Source organism: Protopterus annectens, chromosome 1.part2, assembly GCF_019279795.1.
Source record: "Protopterus annectens isolate FY-2018-M chromosome 1.part2, PAN1.0, whole genome shotgun sequence".
NCBI lineage: Eukaryota > Metazoa > Chordata > Ceratodontiformes > Protopteridae > Protopterus > Protopterus annectens.
The window spans coordinates 328,670,474-328,697,311 of record NC_056727.1 but is presented as its reverse complement, the minus strand read 5'-3'; positions in this window follow the sequence as shown (position 1 = coordinate 328,697,311).

Here is a 26,838-nt window from a genome sequence, read left to right as displayed (position 1 = left end):
GTGCACACCCATTTAGGCAAGGTAAACAAGGCTATACAGCCTTGGACACACCTCCTTGAAACAGTGCTGCCATTTCCTGTGGGTTTTTTTTCTGGTTTGTTTAAGTCCCAGTGCCCGCTGTACAAACCTGTTCAGCGAGTGTTAACACTGCTGAAAAGGAAATAGTCTGCTCTGGCCATGAACACGCTTAGCTAAGCACAGCTAAGCTAAGTAGGACCCCCCCCTGCTTAGCTATGCTTAGCTACACGCAAACCTGGGCAACAGAGCTCCAATGTGCTTACAGCAAGCATGATACACACCCTTTTGATGTCATTTACATCTCCTGCTTATATGGCCATATTAGAGCATCTACACGGTTAGGTGCATTCTGGAACTTAGAAGAAATTTGTGATTCCGTATTCTCCTCATTTGCATACCCCACTGCCTTACTCCATAGTTACTGCACTCACACTGAGCCTTTCTCCCTAGCAACCACTGTTCCCTGATATTGTTTTCATTCTGCATGCCATTGACTATAATGGCAAAAGGCAGATTTCCCTGAAAATTGCTTTTTCACATTTTTTTTTTATTTTCGGCATGATCCCTTTTGCACGCCGCTGCCCTATGCTTCAATGACTGAGATCGGCCAAAAAAAAAAAGTTTTATTTTATAAAAAGCTAATTATTTTTCATGCCAATGGACATATAGTTGGCCATTGGCATGCCTACTAACTATAATACATGCTTTCTTTCGAGCTGTCATGCTTCCGTTTTTTAATTTGCAGAAATGTATTCACCTACTAGCTGAATACATTTCTGCTTTGTACACTGTTCAGGCACAGACAACTGCCTCCTTCCTGGATCACTAATTCACCTCATTGGCATGTTTTTCACCAGGAGATGAGGTAATTAGCATATAGTAGTGGTGTCCGTGCCGGAATAGTGTAGGAGCACTCGTGCATGTCCTGGGGGATCGATCCTGGATCGCTCGGTGGCCATATTGTGTGCAGTAGCTCCTGCACTATTCCTACACTCCATGTAGGGCTTCATGAATCCAGCTGCATGTCTTTCATGTTTAAAACTTATTAAAGGAATGTTTTCCATTCTTTGGAGTGCTATCCAGAAAATAAAATGTTTAGCTAATTCCTCTGAAATGCACTGGGGCATTGAAACAAATAATTTCAATGATGAAATCTTGGAGCTGAGTTTTACTAATACAACACTACAAATAATGTATCCTCAGCATATATGACCCCTACACTTGCATACTGCACTGGGCAACAACTGTATATATAACAATAACTGTATTTTCCTATAGAAGTTACACATATAGCTGTGATCTATATGTCCTAAATATTTCTTTTAGAGTCATTACTTAGCTGTTCTGTCACTTAGCTCATATGGTTAAGCAATAAAGCAAGATGACTGCTCCTCCCCAATATCTGGGTTCAATTCCCATGGTGTTTTTTCTTTAATAGTGTTTGTTATGTACATATTATTGAATATAAGACCTACGTTTGTCTGGCAGCTTATACAATAGATCTTTTTACACATCCAGCGTGGCTGTGTTTCACTGACACCTATAGCACCCAGATGACAGATGACTATGCATTTCTCTGTTATCTGTAATACTCTGAGACAATCACACAGTACACAAAGAGGATCCTCAGTTAGTACTAGGCTAATTGTCCTTGTGGGCCACTTTAAGCCTAGCTAATTACCACATGTGAGAATCAAACCTGCACCCTGTATCTGTAAGGTAAACACCTCAACCATTATGCCAGCTATACAGTATTGATAAATATATGTTTGTTGTACACAAAGTCATGAATGTAAGAGCACTGCAGTTTGACATATCTACCTGATGTTGGACTTTGCAAAAGTTAATGCAATCTGGCTGTTACACATCTCAATTGTATGTGGAGCATGAAGGCCTATAGCACTTAGGTGTTTTATAGGTGTGTATTCCTCTGTTATCTACAGGTATACGGACACATCCATCAGTATTTTGTTAGGGGGAAAGTACTGAGTTGTCTCTTAGCTCAACCTGTCAAGCAAGAGGCTAAAGTACATCTATCTGCTTGACAATGGAGTGTGGGTTTGAATCCATGTATGGGAAGCTTAAATTGCATTTTGATTTGTCTGTGTTAACATTTTGGAACTGATTATACAGATACCTGGTTGGTCATGTATGCACTTAGTTTGTACATGTTTACTCCTATAACATTTATTTGTTGGGTTATTATTAATATCTTCATTATCCATAATTTTTGGAAACAGCATAGGCATGTCAATATAACTGTATGTAGAAGGCTTTGACCATAGAAGTATATTTCACCTGTACATTTGGAACATAGCTCTCAACCAGTCAGGGATACATCTCAACATAAACAAGGACCAATCCAGTAATATTTAGAGACAATCAGGGACACAAAAATGTTAGTACTGTTAATGAAAAACTGACAGAATACAGGAATGTGAAATAATATACATTTACTGAAGTTAAGATAGTCTATACATCTACTTATTGTAATTATTTATTAAGTGCAATTCATAACATTTCTCCTAGTGTTATTAGGAGGGAGTGAGCAGGGTAGAGACACTGCGAGTCAAAATCACAGATATTCCTGAAAATCAGGGACATTTGGGAAGTATGGTATGATATGATGCAATACATTCTAGTTAGACATTGTCTGTCCTACTACCTAACCTACATTTTGATGTGCGACATACAGATGTTAAACAGGAAGTCCTGTGCATTTGTTTGTTAAGTGCATCTACCTGTTCTGCTGCAATGTCTGAGACTCTGAGCTATGAAATGTTACTGTTATTATTGGTGTGACCAGTGTGCTAACATGCAGTCAGCCTTGCATGATTTGGTTTAAAAATGCATAGCACATAGTGGATGATGGACTGTAGTTTACCAATCTTGTAATATGGAAGCCTTGATCCACATTTTTATTTCTTCCCTTCACAGTCATACCTTTGAGTTGTTTAACTTCAGGTAACTCCATGCAATTCCAGCCAAATCAATGTAATTGCAGCCAAATCAGGTATAGTGTGAATGTAGTTATAATTCACAAGTTTGAATCTCATGTTCTCCAGTTAGTGTTCAGTACTCTTCCACTGTGTTAGGTGTTTGCTGTGACACAACAATAAATAAATATGTAGAATCTGCAATGCTATTCCATGTGAAGGCTAGAGAACATGTGCTGCTCACTGTATTTCACAGTTATTTTATACATAACTAGTTTGTGCCATTCATACATGCTTTGTACCTTTTGCAGGTGAAGAGAATTGCACCAGAAATTGGGCACTGTGATACACAGACTGGAGAAGCAAAGGAGGGAGAGAGGTATGTGTTAGACATTTCCATGTTACTTTACCTAGAAAAGATCATAACATTGCTATATGATTGGTTTGGCTTGCAGCTCCATGCATGCTAACATTACTGCAAGACTACCTATCATGCATCTGTGAGGTAACTGCAATAGTCATAAGTTTACTGTACTTACCAGTATATATTTAATTAAAGTTTACATTTGAGTTAGGAGAAGGGCATGTTTGCTGAGGGTAATGTTTTGGCTTGTACATCACAACCTAAATGACAGTTCTTTGTAACTGTCACAGTGCTTGTACCTGTGATGTTTCACATGCAAGTTAATTGTGTTGTTACTGCTGTTTTGTGTATAGACTGCCTCCTTGCATACTGAGTGGGAGTCTGCTCTCTCAGTGTTTGGACTGCTGTTAGCAGACTATGTTTGGCATGTACTTTAGTTCAACATGGATAGTGCTTCTGCCTGCAAGATGAGTGATGCTTTGTTTAAACATACTTGTGTTCTTTGTTCAGGAATTGTGTAAAAAGCCATTCATGTTCTTCATTTATATCTGCCTATTTGTACTCACCAATCATCTTTATAGTTTTTATATTTTGCAGGTACATGCACAGGGATCCCAACAAATGAATGTAGCGCTGTGATGCATTCGTTGACAGACAGTAATGTATGTAAGACATCACCTAAGAGTGTATATGTCACATGCTGTCACTGTGGTTATGATTGCTCAGTTCTTCTAGGGTGTTGTATTGCACGCCAGCAATTTGATGTTGCATCAGCCAATGACCATGTTGCACTGCTCACCTCATTTGCACATTTCTTTTATATTTCCCTCTGATTATTCCTCTTACTAATGCACATAAGTTATTTGGGGGGCAGTTAACATGACTAATTACTTGCACAGACACTTGGGTTACATTTGTGAGGCATACACATACTGACACCTTGACATAGATGTGTGAGGTACGCATGCAACATAGAAAACATGAAAATGGTGATATTCGGTCTGATAATATAGTAAAGTATATGTCAACAGTTGTTAAGCTGATAGTTTCTCTGTGATTTTAATTTGTAGCACTTATTTTGCAATATAGTCACATATCAGTGTTGTATAACAGTGTTATGTTATATTTGTCTTTATTTGTCATGATGTATATGCATTCTGGCTGTGCACGTTTGTTTGTCATACATAATGATGGATGGTTCCTAATTAGTTGGGTGATGGCAGGATTTCCACAGATAAGCTTTATATAATATGCCATGTCATGCACTGGAGTAACCTGTTGACACCCTGCAATAGTTATAGTACCCCAGAAACGGGCCTCTGTTGATATCATCTGTACATATTGATGAGGATATTGGGAATGCGTCATGTGCATGACTGTCCACCTGCTAGCCTTACTTGTTTTTATTACATGTGTGAAGGCTGCCAGCCTAGCTAGATAGAATTTTGTAGATAATTCTATGTCATTGTAAATATTAATATAATCCATAGGCTTGTTCTCTCAAATGTAAGAAAACTAAATGTAAGAAAAATGTGTTAAATGTTGAAAATGTAACAACAGTGCACTCTGCTGAAAGAAAGCTGTTAAGTAAAGAATTACAACTGTGTTTGATCTCAAAGCTCAGAGACAGGATGTCTGGGATAGCAAATCCTTTCTATTGTTATTATGACAGAGTTAATAACTAAATTTTACATGTAAAAATGTCTTTTACTGATGTGAATTTCTGGCCAGGTGTACTTACAGAGAAATGTAAATTTTGAGTTTCTGTTAGCCTGGGGACTAAAGAAGTGATATAAATGATGGAATGTGAAAATGACTCATCAGTACTGAGTGTTTATCAATTTAAGATTTTCTCAGAGAGAAAGATGAGCAGCATTTTGGATTTTGTCTGAACCTGAACACATCAGTTTTATGTAGAGATAATTTAAGCTCTTAGAGTGCATTGCATGTATTTGGTGATACTGTATCAGCCACTCCTAAATATCCTTCAAGTCTAAGTCACACTTACTATTTGGATGATAATATTGCACAGTAAAATTGGTCACCCTTTGGGAAGGGCCTTATAGTAGCTGATATTAGTGGTTGGTGGCAGTTGGTACTACCTTATAATCTGGACAGAAAGGGGACACAGCTGGAGTACCTGTGCCAGCCTTCCCCAGAAGTGTCTGTGTGTTTGTCTCTAAATCAGATATTAAAGAGTGTGTGTGTCAGTTACTTGGGCAGGGACACGAAGCACTGGTTGGACAGAGAGAGTGCTAGAGGTTTTAGCTTGACCACTAGGCTGAGATCTGGACCCTATAGCTGTGCCAGTGGGAAGTCTTATTGGGGATCTGGACAGAAAGGGGGAAATCAGCCCCAGAATGACTGTGATCTCTGTGTGCTCTTAAGGGAAATTGTACTTTATTATGTGTGTACTTGTTATCCTCGCAATGTGCACACCCATCACTGGTGTTAGTGGTGGGGATTGAGGCGCCTTGATTACTAGGCCAGTGCAAGGGCATCATATATTAATTGTTTGGCAGTGGTGAGTTAGCCACATCACATACTAATTGGCTTGTAGTGGTGTGGATAGTGGATTCCTGTAGCTTGTCTACAGTGATCACTGAAGGTGTTTTGTACTCTAATTCAGCCATGCAGTGAATATTCAGAGTTCAGATCGCAATTGGTTTATTTCTTTTGTTAGCTTAGTTAGTCAGGGAGATCAGGCAAGCATGTCAGCAGAGGAATATGGCAAGCTGACTAGGAACCAGTTGGCTGAGATGTGCAAGGCTAAAGAACTGGTGCATGAAAACTTGACTAAGGCAGACATGATTGCAGCTTTGGTCATGGCTGCATCAGAAAACAGCAATCAGGAGGATGATCAGACTGGCCATGGAGATGTACAACACTCAGGGAATGGACAGCTCAACCTTTCTGCAGAGGACTTAAAAATCTATCTGTAGCTAAGGAGACTTGAGTTGGAGGCCAGGCATTTGGAAATGGAAGCTGTGGAAAAGGAGAGGCAGAGGCAGCAAGCAAAGGAGATGCTGACTATTCATCGGAGTCATGAAGGTAATGGAGAAGGGAGTAAATGGACCCCAGAAGCACAAAAGGGCAGTACATTATTTCCCAGTATACAGAGGGGGATAATTTTGATAGCTTCATTCATATGTGTGAGAGGGTATGTAAACAGCATGATGTTGACTAAAGGCTCTGGGTACAGTTCCTGACCCCCTTACTCCATGGTAAAACTGTAACTGTGTTGACCAAGATATGTGCTCATGAATTTTCTGATTATACTGCTGTTAAGAATTGTTTGCTAGAATGTTTTAAGCTAACACCTGAAGCTTATAGAAAAAAGTTTCATGAGCATTGACACAAGGCAGATGAAAGTATGTGCGAATATGTTGCTGAACTAAACATTTATTTTCATAGGTGGGTGAGTGGATGATAGGTCACCACTTTTGAAGGGCTGGCAGATCTTTTGGTGAAGGAACAAGCCCTTAGCACTTTGCCTGAGGACATTAGGATCTGGTTAGATGATAGACAATGTGCTACTTCAGATGAGTTGGGGAAGAAAGGAGACCTATACCTAGCAAGCACAGCATCACTGCACAGGAAAGGGACACTCAGTGCTGCTCATGGGTCTAAAGGAACCCATGGTGGGCAGCCCAGACTGCCTCAACAGAATCTGCCAGTAGCAGGGGAAGCCACTAGTCCAGGTACATGTCCAGGACCTAGGGTTAAATGTTCTGAATACAACCAGTGGGGTCATGTGACATACAGATGTCCATGGAGGCAAGGTGGGGAACAAAAGGTGAGGGAGCCAGTAAGTGGGGAAGACAAAATGCCAATAGTAGGTTGCCTTGAGATAACAGGGGTACCAAACTACCATACAGCAGATGTCCTGATAGAGAAGGATTTTGATGAGGCAGTACCATGTGTTAATGCAGTTACACACAGTCAGGCTTTGAGACAAGCATGTGGGTCTGGTAGTCTGGGGGACACCCAGTCAGACCGCACACTTGCAGCCAGAACTGGTGAGGTGGTTACTTTGGGGGGGGAGCTACACAGTAGCAGTGAGACTGAAGGTGAGCCACAGCTGCTTGTGGGAACTGATTGTCCTTTGGACAGAGTGACTGCAAAGGTAAAGGTGAGTAGTAGTACCCAGGCTGACAGTGAGGCACCACTGTCAGAGGATACTAGACTTCCTGTGGAAGGGGAGCTTAGAAGGGTTACAAAGAAAGAGTTGAGAAAGGCGCAGCTCTCAGACCACACATTGCAAGGCCTGAGGCAGGTAGCTAGTGAGGCACCTGATTCTCAAGGGAAGGGGGAATCTGTATACTGGGACAAGGGGTTACTGTATACAGAGTGGACCCCTGAGGGAGGGCTAGCAGGTGAGAGGATACAGCAGTTGGCAGTGCCTAGAACCTACCATCTGGCACTTCTAGCCATAGCCTATGATATTCCCTTTGCAGGTCATATGGGTATAAAACATACAAAGAGACGTATTGTGCAGAACTTCTATTGGCCTGGAATTTCCAGAGATATAACAAGGTACTGCAGGACCTGTGATTCCACATGTTTTTCACCCTTTGAGTTGTTGTATGGACATAGGGTGAGGGGGCCTCTAGATTTATATTGTGATGAGTGGGAAGGTGAGTATGAATCTCACAAGGAGTCTGTTGTTGCATATGTCCTAAACCTCAAGACAAGGCTCAGGGAACTCATGGGCTTAGCCCAGGAGAACCTGGCAGAAGCCCAACAACAGAAAAAGGTATGGTATGACAGGAATGCTCGAGCTAGAGAGTATGCTGTAGGGCAGCAGGTAATGGTTCTCATTCTTGTCAGACACAACAAGCTGCAAGCAGCTTGGGAGGGACCCTACAAGGTGGTAAGGAAGGTCAATAATGCTAACTACATGGTAGAACTGCCAGGCAGGAGACAGGAGCACAAACTGTACCATGTTAACATGATGAAACCTTACCATGATAGGGAGGCTCTTGTGCTGAGTATTTGCAGTGGATTGTAGGAAGAGTCTGAGGGAGATCTGGTGACTGATCTCCTCAGTGAGGCCCAGACTGACACCTCAGTGGAAGGGGTAGCAATGTCCCAGTAGCTATCTCCTACCCAGGTTTGAGAAATCCTAGGAGTGTTACAGGAGTTTGGGGATGTGTTTACTGGGAAACCAGGGTGGACCCACCTGGTGCAGCACCAGGTGGATACAGGACCCCAAAGGCCTATTAGGCAGGCCCCTTATAGGGTGCCTGGGAGAGTGAAACAAACTCTGAGGGAGGAGATACAGGAAATGTTGGAACTAGGGGTAATTCAAGAGTCCAACAGTCCCTGGACCTCCCCAGTGGTGCTGGTGCCAAAGAAGGATGGCAGCACCAGGTTCTGTGTGGACCACAGGAAATTAAATAGTCACACAGAGTCAGATGTTACCTCATGCCTAGGTCAGATGAAGCCCTAGAGCAGCTGGGTGGGGCAAAAGTATATTTCCACCACTGATCTTACCAAGGGTTACTGGCAGGTGCACTTGACTCCCAGTGGTAGAGAGAGGTCAGCCTTTGTGACTCCCTTAGGCTTGTATGAGTTCACAAAGATGCCCTCTGGAATGAAAAATGCCCTGGCAACTTTCCAGAGGCTGGTAGATCATAACAGAGCAGGAGCAGGAGGGTTTGCCCTTGCTTACCATGATAATTTTGCCATCTACAGCCATTCCTGGCAAGATCACCTTCAGCATATCAGGGGAAGTGCTGGACAGACTACAGACGGCTGGGTTGACCATTAAGCCGAGCAGATGTCAGGTGGGTATGGCAGAGGTATCCTATCTGGAGCATAGAGTAAGGAGTGGTAAGACCAGACCAGAACCTGCCAAAGTGGAAGCCATTCAGGCATGGCCTGCACCTGTTACCAAACTGCAGGTGAGGGCATTCTTTTGGACAGCAGGGTACTACAGAAAGTTTGTCCCCAGTTATAGTACCATAGCTGCTCCCCTCACAGACCTGACAAGGAAAAACAGGCCAGATAAGGTAATGTGGACCACATATGACCAGGCATTCCAGAAGCTTAAAGAAGCTTTGGGAGGATCCCCTGTTTTAGCCAGTCCAGATTACAGCAAATAACTTGTTGTGCAGGTGGATGCTTCAAACCATAGGGTGGGGGCTGTACTTAGCCAGATTTCTACAGAGGGAGAAGAGCACCTAGTGGTTTATCTCAGTCATAGGCTCCAACCTGGGGAGAAATACTATGCAGCTGTTGAAAAGGAATGTCTAACCATAGTGTGGGCACTGCAGAAACTTCAGCCTTATCTGTATGGAAGAAAATTCACTGTAGTTACAGATCACAATCCCCTAACATGGTTACACTGAGCCAGCCAGCAAAATGCCAAGTTGCTATGATGGAGCCTAGGGTTGCAAGCATATATGTCAGTGCAGCACCGCAGTGGGATGAGCAATGCTAACACAGATGGGCTTTCAGGACAGGGAATGAGGTAAGGTATATCCACATAGACCTAACCCTCTCAAGCAATGTTTCTCAAGGGTCACTTGAAAAACTAGCTTGAGTTCTCTGGGGAGGGTGGAATTGTGAAGGCTGCCAGCCAAGCTAGATAGAATTTTGTGGGTTCCTATCAGCAGACTGAAGACACATGTTTTCAAATGCATCTTGGTCAAAATGACAAAACTGAAACTGAAAAATATCGAAGCGGCATGTAAGATAATTCTTTCCTTGGGAAAACATTTGCTTGGCCGCTTCGGTACTTTGTCATTTTCAGCACTGTAGTGCGGTCTCAGAGTTGGTAAATTTAAGTATGAGGGGGGTGTGGGGGTGAAGCCCCCCACTTAATCTCATGTTTTAATGTGCTTTCTTTTTTCTTTTTTTTTTTTTTGTTGGAACAGCGATTTTTTCCCTTGGAAAAAAATCACTGTTTTGACAGTTCAGTTTTGTAAACTTTCACTTAGATGGAGTCAATTAATCACTGTTCACTTACCTAAGAGTTCGGTGATCTAATATAGACCCGAATTTTGTAGATAATTCTATGTCATTGTAAATATTAATAAAATCCACAGGCTTGATCTCTCAAATGTAAGAAAACTAAATGTAAGAAAACTGTGCTAAATGTTGAACTTCAAAAATGTAACCACAGTGCACTCTGCTGGAAGAAAGCTGTTAAGTAAAGAATTACAACTGTGTTTGATCTCAAAGCTTGGAGACAGGATGTCTGGGCTAGCAAATTCTTTCTATTGTTATTAAGACAGAGTCAATTACTAGATTTTACATGTAAAATGTCTTTTATTGCTGTGGCTCCCTGGTCAGGTGCACTTACAGAGAAATGTAAATTTTGAGTTTCTGTTAGCCTGGGAACTAAAGAAGTGATAGAAATGATGTAATGTGAAAATGACTCAGCAGTACTAGGGGTTTATCAATTTAAGACTTTCTCAGAGAGAAAGGTGAGCAGCATTTTGGATTTTGTCTAAACCTGAACACATCAGCTCACCAGCACCCTGCCTTTTAGGTAAAGTTATTTAGAATTTAGTATTTCTCTTAGCGGTAGATAGAATATAGCCAGATTAGTTTAGCTGTTTTCAATATGTCAAACTATCCTCTGATATTGTTTTAAAGTTCCTGTGATTTCTAAACTCTATGTCATTGTGTTGAAGTAAGAAGAATTGTCTTCTGTTTTTATTATTTATTATTAAATATTTTTAAACCTTTCAACTGTGGCTGTTTTGTGTAGAGATAATTTAAGCTCTTGAGGTGCATTGCATTTATTTGGTGATACTGTACCAGCCACTCCTAAATAGCCTTCAAGTCTCAGTCACCCTTACTTAGCAAAATTGGTCACCCTTTGGGAAGGGCCTTATAGTAGCTGATATTAGTGGTTGGTGGCAGTCGCTGCTACCTTATAGTCTGGGAAGAAAGGGGGCACAGCTGGAGAACCTGTGCCAGCCTCTCCCAGAAGTGGGTGTGTGTTTTTATCTAAATCAGATTTTCAAGTGTGTGTGTCAGCTTCTTGGGCAGGGACACAAAGCACTGGTTGGACAGAGAGGGTGCTGGAGGTTTTAGCTTAACCACTAGGCTGAGATCTGGACCCTATAGCTGTGCCAGTGGGGAGTCTTATTGGGGATCTGGAGAGAAAGAGGGAAGCAACCCCAGACTGACTGTGATCTCTGTGTGCTCTTAAGGGAAATTGTACATTATTGTGTGTGTGCTTGTTATTCTCCCAATGTTCATGCCCACCACTGGTGTTAGTGGTGAGGATTGAGGCTTCTTAATTACTGGGCCAGTGCACGGGCATCACAATATGCATTATACATACTCCTCATAGGCCATATCATCTAAGAAGTAGGTTTTAATGACACCTGCAATGTATTATGATATAACCCATGTCTCATATGCAAGGATCATGATGATAGCATACCAAATACTGTCTGTAACATTCTTTATGTGCATATTAGTTTGTTTAATGACAGCCATATTTCACACAGAAGTGTGCAGACTGTTGGACAAGTTGTTTTCCTCATTATGCTTTGGATTCATGCGGTGATAGAGTTGTCTGTGGGAATACCTCAGTGTACTGTGTCATACTGAAAGTTTTCCTCCTGTGGATTGTGTCACTGTGAGAATGTTATGCACTCAAATACTTGCTGGAATGTGTATTATGCACTTTATGTCTTTTTATGTATCTCACCTTAACAGAGCATGAGACCCATGGCTGCTCTCCTATCAGACGTTTGAGACAGAAACATGCAAGACCACTGCCTGAGTACTAGAAGTCCAAGGTTAATGATAATGATGGAGTCACTGATGATGAGGAGGGCAAATCTGGACCTGCATTTGCCGTCATCTCTGCTGCACCCCAGATGGGACGTTGACCACCACCATAGGCAGAAGATTTTTAGGACCAGATCAGGGAAGTTATGACTGCCATCCTTGGATTCAGATGAGGGACCTGATGGAGACATTTTTCCAGGACATGGTGCAGGCCATACATGACTCCTTTAGAGAAATAGCCTGCAAGATCATGATATTCAGTCCCATCAGGGTGGCCCTTCAGGACCATAAGTATTGTCTGTGTGATCCACTTGTGCACTGCTGCCACCTTGGTGTTTGCAATATAACCGATTGGACTGTATAGGCACACTTGTATATGCATAGCATATTTCTGCCATGCTTATATGTTACACATCAGACCGTAAAGTGCAGATTTCATTTGACATTTTACATTATGTTGCACCTGGGCCATGACACACATTATCACATTAAACATGCAGTACTCATGCCGATGTCCATAAAATGCTGTTCTTGATGAATACATTGCTCCAGGTGTGTGTATCCATGTACTCCTGTGCATGCAGTGCATCATAGTCTTGTTATGTCCAATACACTGTGGCCCTGTATGTCATACTTATGAATTTTGTAGCTAACATGCTGCTGCTGACACAAGAGTTCTACTGTATACACATTTTTTGTAACATAGCACAGTGAGATGGGTATGTTTTTTGGATTGGTGTGTCATGTCTGTTCACCAACATGACATGTCCTTGCCCCTGTGCTATCCATGATACTGTTGTGTTATGGTGTCACAATGGCATGCTTGCTTTGTGTGTGGCATGTATTGGCCATAATGGTGCCATCTTATATTATTTTACTATGGATGGTATACATGGACAGTCCTCCTTCACATACTGCATTAACCACCACTGTACAGTCCATATATACCCCATGGAATTGCTTCTTTATGTAGCAGCATTCCAGAATGCCTTATTTGTCCTTCTGTTATATTACAGCATGTATGGATATGTTCTTACACATGCCCATATTTTGGCAATTGTTGTACATATTCACTGATGTATGTACATGTACATGTCCCTGAACATATTCTGATTGATACAGAAATCTCATTGTACCTTGGGACTATGAACATTCATTTAATCCATGTTCCTGTGCTGTATTGTTGCTCACAGGAATGCCTTTTGCTCATTCATACTCATGGCCAGTGATATATGTATATCACCACATGTGTTTTTTGTGCCTTTTATAGTATGTTGGCATAACAGTATATATGTGCATGTGATAATAATTTTTAGTTTGTGTACCTATGCTTCTTGCTATTTGATGATTACATATTACTGTATGTGTGTGTGTGTGTGTGTGTGTGTGTGTGTGTGTGTGTGTGTGTGTGTGTGTGTGTGTGTGTGTGTGTGTGTGTTTGTACATGTCCATGTTTAGTGCTGTCAGCAATGCAGTTTGCCCATAGGACATACATTTGGAATTTGCTTCAATGTAGCTTGGGTGGACTTCCACATCACCCTATGTGGTGTACACATGTATATGCACTCTATCGCCTTATATAGTGTTGTTCTGCTTTATTGTTTACCTACTTTACTTTGCTGGCATGTCCTCATTGATGTGGGCCCAAGTTGTCCACATCCCTTCCCACTTTGTAGATTTGGCATATATCTTGCACATATGCATTATATAACTTAACCTTCCTTTGCATTATCATCCATTATCAAATAGCTGATTGCTACACTGCTACCTTGTGCCATTTATTTGGCCATTATACACATGTAGGGCATATGCACAGGAGTTGCTGGCAAATACTTGCATTACATTCTTGTTCATGTGATACTTGTGTGTTACGTATTACCCAGATTATTTGGTCATAATTCATCTGCACAATGTGATATTCCTTATATAGCATTATTTGTGCATTTTCTACCATTTATTATTCCATGTCACTGGTATGTGTATGTGTATTGACATTGCTTTCTGATAGGGTCCTGTTAGGCCACTGAAGGTTACACATATACATCAACATCTCTGTGTAGCCTCTGACATGGCATATGTCTGTGACATATACATTCCATTTCACTTATGCTTGGGTTGTGTGTACACCTACCTGTGTAATGAGCAGTCACTTTGTTGCTGTGCTACTGTAATGCTGTTTGGAACTGTGCTTGGTTGTTTGCCTTTCACATGCACGATCAGAGGTTCTTTTCTGTCCACTACTGGTGTTTTCCAATATTTCCTTGGCTACATTTGGTAATCGATGCTGTTGCTTGGCTTGAATTTGCACTGCTGACAGACTACTTGGGGATTGGATCTCATATCCAGTGTGTACTGTGATCCCTATTTCTTTCCCTACACCACACAATTGCTATCAGTCATACAAATTCAGGTATGACTGTCACACAGTTTTCAACATGTCAGAACATCGTAGTGCATAGGAACATGTGTATTTCTGCATTTCATCATTACTGGTATGCATCCCTACCCTATTTGTCCATTTTCCATTGCCTGTGTTGTACAGTGTGCTCTGTGTGCCTTACCTCTCCTTTATGTTTATTTCCAACTATTTTCTGCCATGTCTTGTGATATTTGTTATGTATGTATACCTGCTGTTTTTTCCTTCTCCTCTTCTTTCTCTGTCTTTTTCCTTCTTTCTATTCCCCAAAAGAACAAAACATGGTGCCTATTCCTACAAAAACAAAATTACCAATGCCCCTCTGACTGTCCCCCAGATTTTCCTATTCCAGCAGACCTCTTGTGTGTCCCTGTTCTTCAGCTGTACCCCAGATCTGTTTTTCTATCTTCCTATTTCCTTGAGTGTGTGTGTGCTACTTCTGTTCCCCACACAAGTCCTGCACTCATTGTTAGCTACTCTTTGCCCTGGTGAAGTGGCTTGGATTGCCCTAACCTTTATTAATTTTTTTACTGGAAATTTTATGGATTCCATTGAATTCTATATTTTTGGGTAAATGTATTTTATTAGTACACAGTTTATGGAGGCATCTGTAATTGTTTGTGGACCTACTAGATGGATTTCTGCAGATATACATTTCTTTAAATGTCTTGCAGCTTGCATTGGGCTTGTATAATTTCCATAGCTTTAGTACTGCACATCACGGTTTAGGATACACTTTTGTTGAATTACGGATTTGCTGTGACTGTTAGACAGTGCACCAATACTGCTGGGCAATTTTGTTTTGGGTTGAGATACTCTAGGTTCACTGAGGCATATTTGCATTATTACAGGCTTATCCACAACCTTTGCACAGATATTAGCAAAATGCACCAGATTCTATGAATGATAAGGAATCCAGACCAATAAATTTTAAGTTACTCAGCCAGGAAAAGTATAATTTCAAACTTTTCATTCAGCTTTCTGATAGAAATAGCACAATATATTTTGTTGAACTAAATAAGTTTTAAGCTCCATGTAAATTTTGGTGGAATAACTTTCTGTTCATTAGTGCACACTCACTACACTGCAACCTTTAATTAGTTGTTTTTTGGAACTGATAATTAAAACCTGCAATATATTATATGACATTTTATCAAAATGTGTTTTTATTGCCATGTACAATTTTATTTTTACTCCTGTTTCAAAGAAAATATTACATTAGCTAGAATTTCTGCTACCACAAAACTGAGCAATCTCATGTGGGAAACACGTTACCAATCATGTCAAATTCAAGATGTCACAAGGGCCCTGAATACCCTTAAACCCAATATATATCCTTATGATCTAGTGATGACCCATATGAGAATGATTTATATTATGTGCTCCACTTTAATACACATGAACATAAACCGGTCATCTTTTCCTTTAGGCTTCTTGGGTACCTGTCCCTCCCCTAATGCATTGGTCTTTAATAATTTCTGTAAGGCTAACCTGCTGCAGCAATTAGATGACCTAGGCATTTTCCACTGGAAAGTCCAACCCATGGGTCTGGTGGAAAAGGTGGACTCTTTCACTTCTGATTTCTACCAGACCCCAGTAATTACACAGACATGTGAGTGCCATGTTCTAAGTATAATGTCAAGTTTGAAAATAAACCAATATGGTGGAACATTCCTATCAATAACCCATATAATAAAAGAAAAAAGCATGAGCAACTATGCAAAGCAGTTTCCCCACCTCAGAAATGTGCTGAAACAACTTTGTAAATATATTAAGCGTAACACTAGGAAACATAAAGCTGAGTCATCATCATCATCATCATCATCTTCTTTCGGCTGTTCCCGTTAGGGGTCACCACAGCAGATCACCTGTTTCCATTTCTTACTGTCCTCTGCATCTTGCTCTGTCACACCAATCACCTGCCTGTCCTCTCTCACCACATCCATAAACCTTATTTTAGGCCTTCCTCTTTTCCTGTTACCTGGTAGCTTCATCATTAGCATCTTTTTCCCAATATACTCAGCAGCCCTCCTCAGCACATGTCCAAACCAACATAATCATGCCTCTCTGGCTTTGTCTCCAAACCTTCCAACCTGGTCTGACACTCTAATATACTTATTTCTAATCCTGTCCACCCTCGTTACACCCACTGCAAATCTTAACATCTTTAACTCTGCCACATCCAGCTCTAACTCCTGCCTTTTTGTCAGTGCCACTGTCTCCAGCCCATATAATACAGCTGGTCTAACTACCCTCTTGTAGACCTTCCCTTTCACTCTTACTGGTACTCGTCTGTCACAAATCACTCCTGACACTCTTCTCCACCCACTCCTTCCTGCCTGTACTCTCTTCTTCACCTCTCTTTCACACTCACCATTACTCTGAACTATTGATCCCAGGTATTTAAACTCATCCACCTTCGCCACTTCTCCTCCTTGCATCCTCACCATTCCTCTATCCTCCCTTCATTCACACACATATATTCTGTCTTAGTCCTGCTGACCTTCATTACTCTTCTCTCTAGAGCATATCTCCATCTCTCCAGGGTCTCCTCCACCTGTTCCCTACTCTCACTACAAATCACAATGTCATCTGCAAACATCATAGTCCACGGAGACTCCTGTCTGATCTCATATGTCAATCTGTCCATCACCATTGCAAATAAGAAAGGGCTCAGAGCTGATCCTTGATGTAATCCCACCTCCACCTTAAACACATCTGTTACTCCCACTGCAGACCTCACCGCTGTCACACTACCCTCGTATGTATCCTGTACCACTCTTACATACTTCTCTGACACTCCTGACTTCTTCATACAATACCACAACTCCTCTCTAGGCACCCTGTCATATGCTTTCTCTAAGTCTACAAAAACACATTGTAACTCCTTCTGACATTCCCTGTACTTCTCCATCAACACTCTCAGAGCAAACATCGCATTTGTAGTGCTTTTTCCCGGCATGAAACCATACTGCTGACCACTAATCATCACATCCCTTCTTAACCTAGCTTCCACTACTCTTTCCCATAACTTCATGCTGTGACTGATCAATTTAATCCCTCTGTAGTTACTACAGCTCTGCACATCACCCTTATTCTTAAAAATCGGTACCAAAACACTTTTTCTCCATTCCTCAGGCATCCTCTCACTTTCCAAGATTTCATTAAACAATCTGGTTAAAAACTCCACTGCCATTTCACCTAAACACCTCCATGCTTCCACAGGTATGTCATCTGGGCCAACAGCCTTTCCATTCTTCATCCTCTTCATAGCTATCCTTACTTCCTCCTTGCTAATCCATTGTACTTCATGATTCACTATCCCAACATCATCCAACCTTCTCTCCCTCTCATTCTTTTCATTCATCAACCCCTCAAAGTACTCTTTCCATCTCCTCAACATGCTCTCCTCGCCTGTGAGAATGTTTCCCTTATTATCCTTTATCACCTTTACCTGCTGCACATCTTTCCTAGCTCGGTCCCTCGGTCTAGCCAATCAGTACAGGTCCTTTTCTCCCTCCTTAGTGTCCAACCTTTCATACAACTCTTCATATGCCTTATCCTTAGCCTTCACCACCTCTCTCTTTGCCATGCACCTCATCTCCTTATACTCCTGTCTACTTTCTTCATCTCTCTGACAGTCCCACTTCTTCTTTGCCAATCTCTTTCTCTGTATACTCTCCTGTACTTCCTCATTCCACCACCATGTCTCCTTGTTGTCCTTCCTCTGTCCAGATGTCATACCAAGCACTTTTCTAGCCGTCTCCCTTACAAGCTCTGCTGTAGTTACCCAGTTATTTGGTAACTCTTCACTGCCCCCCAGTGCCTGTCTTAACTCATCCCTGAATTCCGCCTCACAATTACCCTTTTTCAATTTTCACCATTTGATCCTTGGTGCTGCCCTCACACTCCTCCTCCTCTTCTTGATCACCAACATCATCCTACAAACCACCATCCTATGCTACCTAACTACACTTTCCCCGGTCACCACTTTACAGTCTCCAATCTCCTTCAAACTGGCCCTCCTACATAATATATAATCCACCTGTGTGCATCTCCCTCCACTCTTGTATGTCACCCTATGCTCCTCCCTCTTGTTAAAATGCGTATTCACCACAGCCATGGGCTAATAAATATAATTATTCCTTGTTATACCACATGTGCCTACCCAGGGTCTCAGCAGAACTGCAGAGTCTGGCCAAAGTCACCTACTGCCACAGCTCCACCTGTACAGAAGCTCTTATACTGCATAAAGGGAGCCTGTTTGCAGTATGTACAGTACTAGAGCTATCAGACTGGTGGAGCTGCACAGCATAAAGTCATCTTGCACAGCTGTACCACCTGCATGGTTATCATGCATCCATATTCTCCATCCATAGATGGAGGTGTGCATCTGGGACCACTAGTCCATCAAGGAATTACATTTAATTTTAACTTTGCTGTCTGTGAGAGCTGTCACCACTGAATTCATGGGATGACTCACAAACCACCTAACTACCCATGTGGTCATCATCCACCCCCATGGCTCCCACACAGTAGCAGAACACCTTCAATTTGTGGAGACTTGTGCAGTGGCACTAGCGTTTATGTTCTGCAACTTGTGTAACTAGATAGGTAGTGGTTCTTATCTCACAGCAGTCAACTTGAGTGTGTGTGTCTGTGTGTCTCTTCATTTATTCATTCAATCCATGAACCTGTACATGGAATCTCCTTCTGCAGACAGTCTAGCTTCCCACCAGGTAAGGTCTGTAGTACCAAGTCACTCCTACAAGTGGAGATGTTGCTTTAGTGAAACACCTCATTGACTTCACTGGCCTATTCTGCTGATTCAGGGTTGCACAAAGTTAACTTACATCAATGTACAACTCTGAAGTGTTTTGGTATTGCAAGCTGGATTCTTCTTGTGGAAATGGGTGGAGGGCTCTGCCAGTCCCCATTGGTTTTGGAATGGGGTGTGGGGTAACTGCTTGGTGTAGCACATTACAGGTCTATGTCAAAGTATCAGACATTTGCTTCTGCAAACTGCTATTCATCGAGACCACAAGAGCGAACGTTTCATTCAGTGAACACTAACATCACCGAATTTCAAATCGTCAAATTGCCATAGTTGGCCAACATCACAGACTTTACAATAACCAGGTGATTAAAAAAGCAACAGAAAACAACACTGTTTACAGTCACCATACATGCTATACAAACTGCACTACTGAAGTGTATAATAGTACCCTTAAAATGTAAACGATAAGTGAAAATAGAATACGTCTTCAACTGTATCCAGCATGAAAGCATAATAGCATTTTAGAGACTGTCCTGTGCACATCGGAAGCTCATACTGATACGATTTATGTATCACCTTTACATGGTGAACTGTCATATGTTGTATTTAATTTTACAGGAATACTTTCATCCAACACAATCACAAAGATTGTATTTTTTACAATTACAGTGCATACTCACATCTACAAATAAATATTTGATTACGTTTAATATGTACATGATTGCTTTCTACATATTCCTAACTTAAATGTTTGCAGAATAACGCAGTACATAGCGTACTACTAGCTGCTGGCCAACTAATGTAATTTAATGTGTTAACATTCACGAAAAGAAACATTCCCTGAATGAAACATTCGCTCTTGTGGTCTCAATGGATGACAGTTCATGGAAGCAAATGTTGGATGCTTTGGCATAGACCCACATGTTACTCCATGACTAAGCCATTTTAGAATCTGTCATTAGTAGAGCACTGATTCATTTTACAGAACCACATTTTGAATTTGTAGAACTAAACAATTATGGAAACATTTGCATTCAATTCAGGACTGAAACATTTTAGCCATCATTAACTATTTAACTTTTTAAATGTATTGTATGATTGCTGCATCTTGTTGCTATGTTGTTGGGAAAAAATTGCCATTATTTTTTATTGCAGCTTGTACTCTGCTGTAAATTGCAACAGAGACAACGGTCCCTGACTGGAACTTAAATCTATGATCTCACAATATTTAATTGCATTTGCCAACTTTAAAGCATACTTTAACTACAGATACATATCTCTCAACCACTTACCACAAGAAATCTGGGCAAAGCCTAAAATAATGGAGGGACAACGGCCCAATGATAGGGACAGATTTTAAATATTGTTCTTATAAATTTAGAATGTTGAAAACCCACCTCTGGAAAAAATAAAATCTTCAAAAAACCACAGGTAGCAGCCAGGTAGTTCTAAAAAGGTTTAATCCACATATTTCACAATCCACAGTACACAGTAAGCGCTTTCATCCATTAAAGGACTTCTTCAGACTGAATAATGTGAACAAAACACAATTGCTTAAAAACATTTCAAAGAAGACACAGGACTTAATTAATGATGATGTAACGTCCTCCTTTTGAGATAAGCCACAAAATCAGCTCTATCATTCAGCCCAGGTGGATAGCATGCATTGAGTTTAACTTGCCAGACATATTCCTTCCACCCAAGCTCCTCTTCTGCATCAGATCTATTGTTAATATTGGTCATTTCATCCAAGACAACAAACTTTAGATCAACTTTACATGCTGGACTGTTTTTATAATGCTTCCCGAATGCATTTTTTTCATCTTTTACAGCAACAGCATACTTATGCTCATAAATTTGTTTGTTCATTTCTCTTGTTGTACGTCCTACATAGAAAGAATTGCAGGACAGACAAAGTCCCAAATAAACAATATATTTTGATTTACAGCTGTATCTTCCCTGTATTTTAATTAAATAACCTCCAACTGTTACATTATTTATATCTGTCATTAAAAAATTACACATATTGCAATTTAAACATTTATACATGCCTGAATTACTAACCCTATTATTATATGGAAAAGGGTTTAATTTTGCTTGAAACATATCTTTAAAAACTTTTTCCTTTTTTCTGTATAAATACTGACTTTTCTCCCATGACCTTACATATCTCTATATCCAACTTTAGTAACTTCCAATTATTATTAATTATATTTTTATCGATGAAGTATCTACACTATTCTCTTCTGTATGTCTGTAGGCCAGTACTGCTGCAACACAATGCTTTAAAAATGCTTCTTGCCTTTGATGGTGACAATGTTCATAAATCCAATTAGTCCTTTTCTGTCTCACTTAACCCTGTGTGTCCTGTTGTTTCTGTGACATTTGTCTCTCAGTCATTTTGATATGCAACTATAACCGAGAGTCTGTATAACAGAGGATTTATGGAGTATATATATATGTTCATTTTTCCCTTGAATTGTCTTTAATTTCTTCTCATCTCTCCCTGTATTTCCAGACTGTCCAATTCTTGATGGGTTTCTCCTCTATTCTGATCTTTCTGACACAGTTCCATTTTGTTTTCCTCCACTCATCCTTTGATCAGCACAGCCTGATCCCCCCGAGGCATCAGTTGTCGTGTTTCCCCTTTGACAGCATGTTTTTCTTCTGCTTCTCATATCTCTGTCCCTGTTTCTGCTGCAATCACTCTTGATCTTTCCTCTTCTGCTACAGTTCATATTAATCAGCTCCTTGTTCTTCTCACTGATTTTGTTTGTGCACTCCCCTCATATTTTCTGTCTTCCATTTTCTTTCCTTCATTTCTGTAGTCTAAAAGGGAAAGATATGCTCAGCTTCTATTGCTGGTGATCTGGATTCTGGCCTGTTGCAATCTATAAAACCTTAAAATCAAAAGTATGGTTACCAATTACTGGCAAAGTTTTTTTTGAAGAATAAATTTCAGGAAGAATACAGCACAATGGTAACACTGCCAAGCATTTTATATCAGGAAGCCCATCAACAAACTGAAGGCCAGTATAGCCCACCATTCCACAGACATTCGACAAGGGAGCATGACCAACCCATGGGGCAAACATGCAAAAGAATCTGGAGGACACAGAACCTTTAAATTCCACACCATAGAATCGACCACAAACATCTGGATGGCAACAAAAAGGAAAAAATTAGAGAAGAAGGAAGTGGAAAGGTAGATAAGCCAGGATAAACTATATCCCTAAATGTGAACATTTCCTATACCTCCTTACTCTCCCTTTTTCACTTACTTCTTATTGCTATCTAATTCTCTTCCCCGACTTTCTCTCTAAATATACCATTTTCCTGTTTTTCCCCTCACTTCATATTGCAGTTCCTGTTTGCATTACACTAACTTACCTTTAATTTCTCTACAAACTGTCTAAATTTCGTTAAATATTGAATGATTGTCATATACCTTGCATCAATTCTTAAACAATACTTTTATTTTTTATGTCTAATTTGTTATAATTATTTAAGCTGCAGATGTTTTACTTTTGTTTTTGAAGACTGTACAATTATTTTTCTTAAAATGTTTTGCAGTAATTAGGAGCTTTTTTTCCTAGGACCTCCACAGAAAATGGGCTTCTACCTAATTGGATTTTCCCGGTAATCAAATGTCAATAATTAAATAAATAAACAAATAAATACTCTTTTTAGCTGGAAAAATCCCAGGTCTAAACAACTGCTTTTCAATCAGCGGCATACTTAATCTAAGGAAACATGATCACCACATGTTTGATTAAAGACTCCATCACCTATGGACCCCTAAAACAATGGAAAATCAATGAGACTCCCTTTTGAATGTGTAAGGTTTTTTTTTTTTTTTTTTGGAAAAAGCTTTGAAAGATATTCCTGACTGAATTTTAAAGTATGTAATGCTATTTTTCTCTTGATAAGGGCTTAAAAATCACTGAAAAGTACTGTATTTATAAAATGTAACACTATTTTCTAAAAAAAACAACTTAAAAACAGAACAAACCCTGAATTATGACCATCAACTAACCTTACACAGAAAATTACGGTAAACTATTTTATGGTAGATCTAAAGAAGGCTTATGATAGAGATGCAGAATATGTGTAACAGTAAAGCAACCATGGTTTAGCATTTTATAATTTTACTGGTAAAAGGGTCTGACTCAAATAGAAATTATAATCAAATGTAATCCTTGATCACACAGGAAGTATGATCATTTCAGACACAAATCAGACTGTATGTGTTAACATGCAAGCTTTCTTGTGTTAACATGTGGACTGTAAATGGTTAAATGAATAACTGTGCTAGGGACTTGCAGCGGACCTACACAAACTCCATCTTCCACCAATGCCTACCTCCAGCCCACAAAAGGACACTCCTCAAGAGGCGAATCTGGCTGGTAATAATCTTGTTTCCTATAAATATAAACTCAACAATTACATGACTGTAATGTTAATACAAAACAACTCTCGTCCACCTGTAATAACAGCAGTATCATTACAATAAAAAGGATTTTATTTAAATGAACTATGTCATAGATTTATTCTTCCTGAGATTTATTCTTCAGAATGAAACTTGTCAGAAGTTGATAACCATACTTTAGAATTTAAAGTTTTACAGATTGCAGCAAGCCAGAATGCAGATCACCAACTCATGAGACTTTTCAAATCTTTCCCTTTTTCTCTTGGTTATCCACCTCCTGCAGCATGGGAGGTGACTACGGGTCACCCAGGAACACCACAACTAGGAAGAACCTTAGACACAGTTTGTCCGCCCCACCTACCTTGTTGGCATCACTGTCTGCCTTTGTTTACTTCCCTTTAGTTCTTTTTTCTTATGGGTGCATCTATGTCGGATCACTTCTGTAACATTTGTATTTCTACCTCCTCTCTGTCCCCTTTTAAGTTTGTTTGCCAGTCCATTGGTGATGGGACATTTGAATTTTTATTTCTTTGTGTATATTGTTCCAGCTTTCACTCTGCATAATCTCTGTATCTGGGCAGGAGATTGATGTCACTATACATCTACAATGAGAAGATATAGGTATCCAGATCACAAAGGCAGAATATATATACTAAAAATGTCAGGGGCACACTGTTAGTATACATTTGTGCACTATTACTGCTCCAGCTGTTGAAATAGTTACACAGCCATGTACATAGAACTGTGTTCAGGGATTCATAAGCTCAGGCTTTACCAAATATGTTGGTCATGTATACAGTCCTGTGCAGGTAAAATATGCAAGGGTTATATGGTGGAAATAATTGGTACTGTATGATGTGGCAGATATAGCAATGACAATACAGATATGCATATAGCTGTACCAGACAAAGTCAGCAGCGCACGCGTGCACACACACACACACACACACACACACACACACACACACACACACACACACACACACACACACACACACACATACACACATATATAGTAGTGCAGGATTGAAGGATAAACAAAAACACACTGTGTGACATCACAAGTAAAAAGTATAAAATAACTGCTATGGCCAAAGTCCATCCACCAGTGTGTACAGAGGTGCAGGGAGCGATTCTTGCACCCAATACCATTCCCTGATGTGTTGTAACCCTCAACTTTAAGTTGAGTAGCAAAAAGAAAATGTAGATTTGTAGCATGCAGCTGCTACAGTTTACCCCATTCATGAGGTGCTATAACACTTCAACTCTGACCTCAAATGCAATGCCGGTAATATAGTGAAAACTGATCAGGATCTGCCAATCACATTCCCTAACACTTTGCACTCAGGGAGACAGCCCCTGCTCCCCACCCTAGCTACACCTCTGAATGTGTTGTGGAAATTACATTTGTAAAGGTGCATACATGTATGCAGTCTGACTGGGTAGTAACTATCATGGCAGACAGGAATAGTACACAAGCAGGTCAAATTTACATTTAACAGTAACCAAAATGCCCACTGTAACAACCTGTAAAGATGGGAGTATCACACTTTGAGGCAGGTAGGGGAAAGTGGCACATGTCACCAGCTACAAGTAGTAATGTACAAGGCATTCAAAGGTAAGTATGTACTCAGTATAGGTACATAGTGAAACTATGTTGTCTATGGGAATACTGGGCTTGCCACCACACGTATGTCCACATACACTGAGGAAGTAGGCATTGCCATTTATATACATGTAGTATTTGCCCCTTATAAGCATTGTCTACATATTACATACACCTACCATTAATGCAGACAATGTGATACAAACTATGTTAAATGTGACATTGCAGAAAATCAGTGGCTTGATGGCACTAGACAACAGGCACTTATCATATGCACATTACTACAATGATGAGGAAGTGACACACACATGCAAAATTATGCACAACGTAACACTTATTGCCTGTGGCATCAGATATGTGTAGTAGTACAGGCAACCATTACTGGTTGCATTTGGCACAACAGTTATCGTGTGCACAGGCAGTTTGAAATACATAACTTAGGTAGACTTTGTAAATGTGTTTGACTCTCTGCCTTAGCCCAGGCTGACCGTGTCCTTCATTACGGACATCTCTGAAAAACATGAAGTTGTTTTGTACCTATAACATCTGTGTTGTATCATCACTGTAGCCATGATGGGGAGATAATAATGTGGGTGCCACAGTGTTGGTAGTGGGTAGGTGATGCCAACTACCAACAAGCTGTACTGGGACAATCCTGCCAGCAGCAGCATCTGGTAGGGAAGATGGTGTCGGTAGTGTTATCACTATGTGTCATGAACTGCATACACATCTACATGCAGAAACCCTACTACTTCTTATATGTGTCACTATGACTACCAATTCACGGATGACAAGTGTGACCCTCAGAGCATTGTGTGATGAATAGAAATGATGGTGGACATGCTCACTGAATTGTAGCAGTGACAATTCAGATAAAGACCAGCTGATATCCTCCCACATCTATGTTACATGTGTCCCGGGCCACCCTGTATACTGGTGCTGTCTGTCAGGACTTTAGAGCATCTTCAGAGGGTTTCACATGGCCAGGCCTCTGTTTATGCTCCTCAACCCCATCCTCAATGGGCACACTATCAGCTGGCTCAAGCTGTACTTGGAGAGGCCATCCTTCCAGTAGTAACTACAAGGTGAAACAAAGCATACCATTACCTGTAGGTCTGTTTATATACATGCAAACATAGTAGTACTCCATGGCTGTAGTACATCCTAAAGACAGTACCACAGACATTTACACTTACTTATGCCAGAATTATCATGAATAACTGCATGTGAAGAGCTTGAAAGTGACAACAGATTGCTACAATATATATTTACTGCATACAGTCACATGCAGCATAGGTGGAAACAACATACCTGGTCTTTTATCATCAGATGCAGCAGTGACCCCACAGTTTCTTCACCTGTTACATACTCACAAGAAATGACTAAATACTATGACAGTATTGCCATGGAAGATTCATACAATGTAGACAATAACATCAGTGCTACACCTCAATGTTGAGGTAAACCAAGTTCAAAGCCTCCACCACACAAGCACCAGTCACTATCCTGATTATGCAAGGACACCAAGAACTCTTC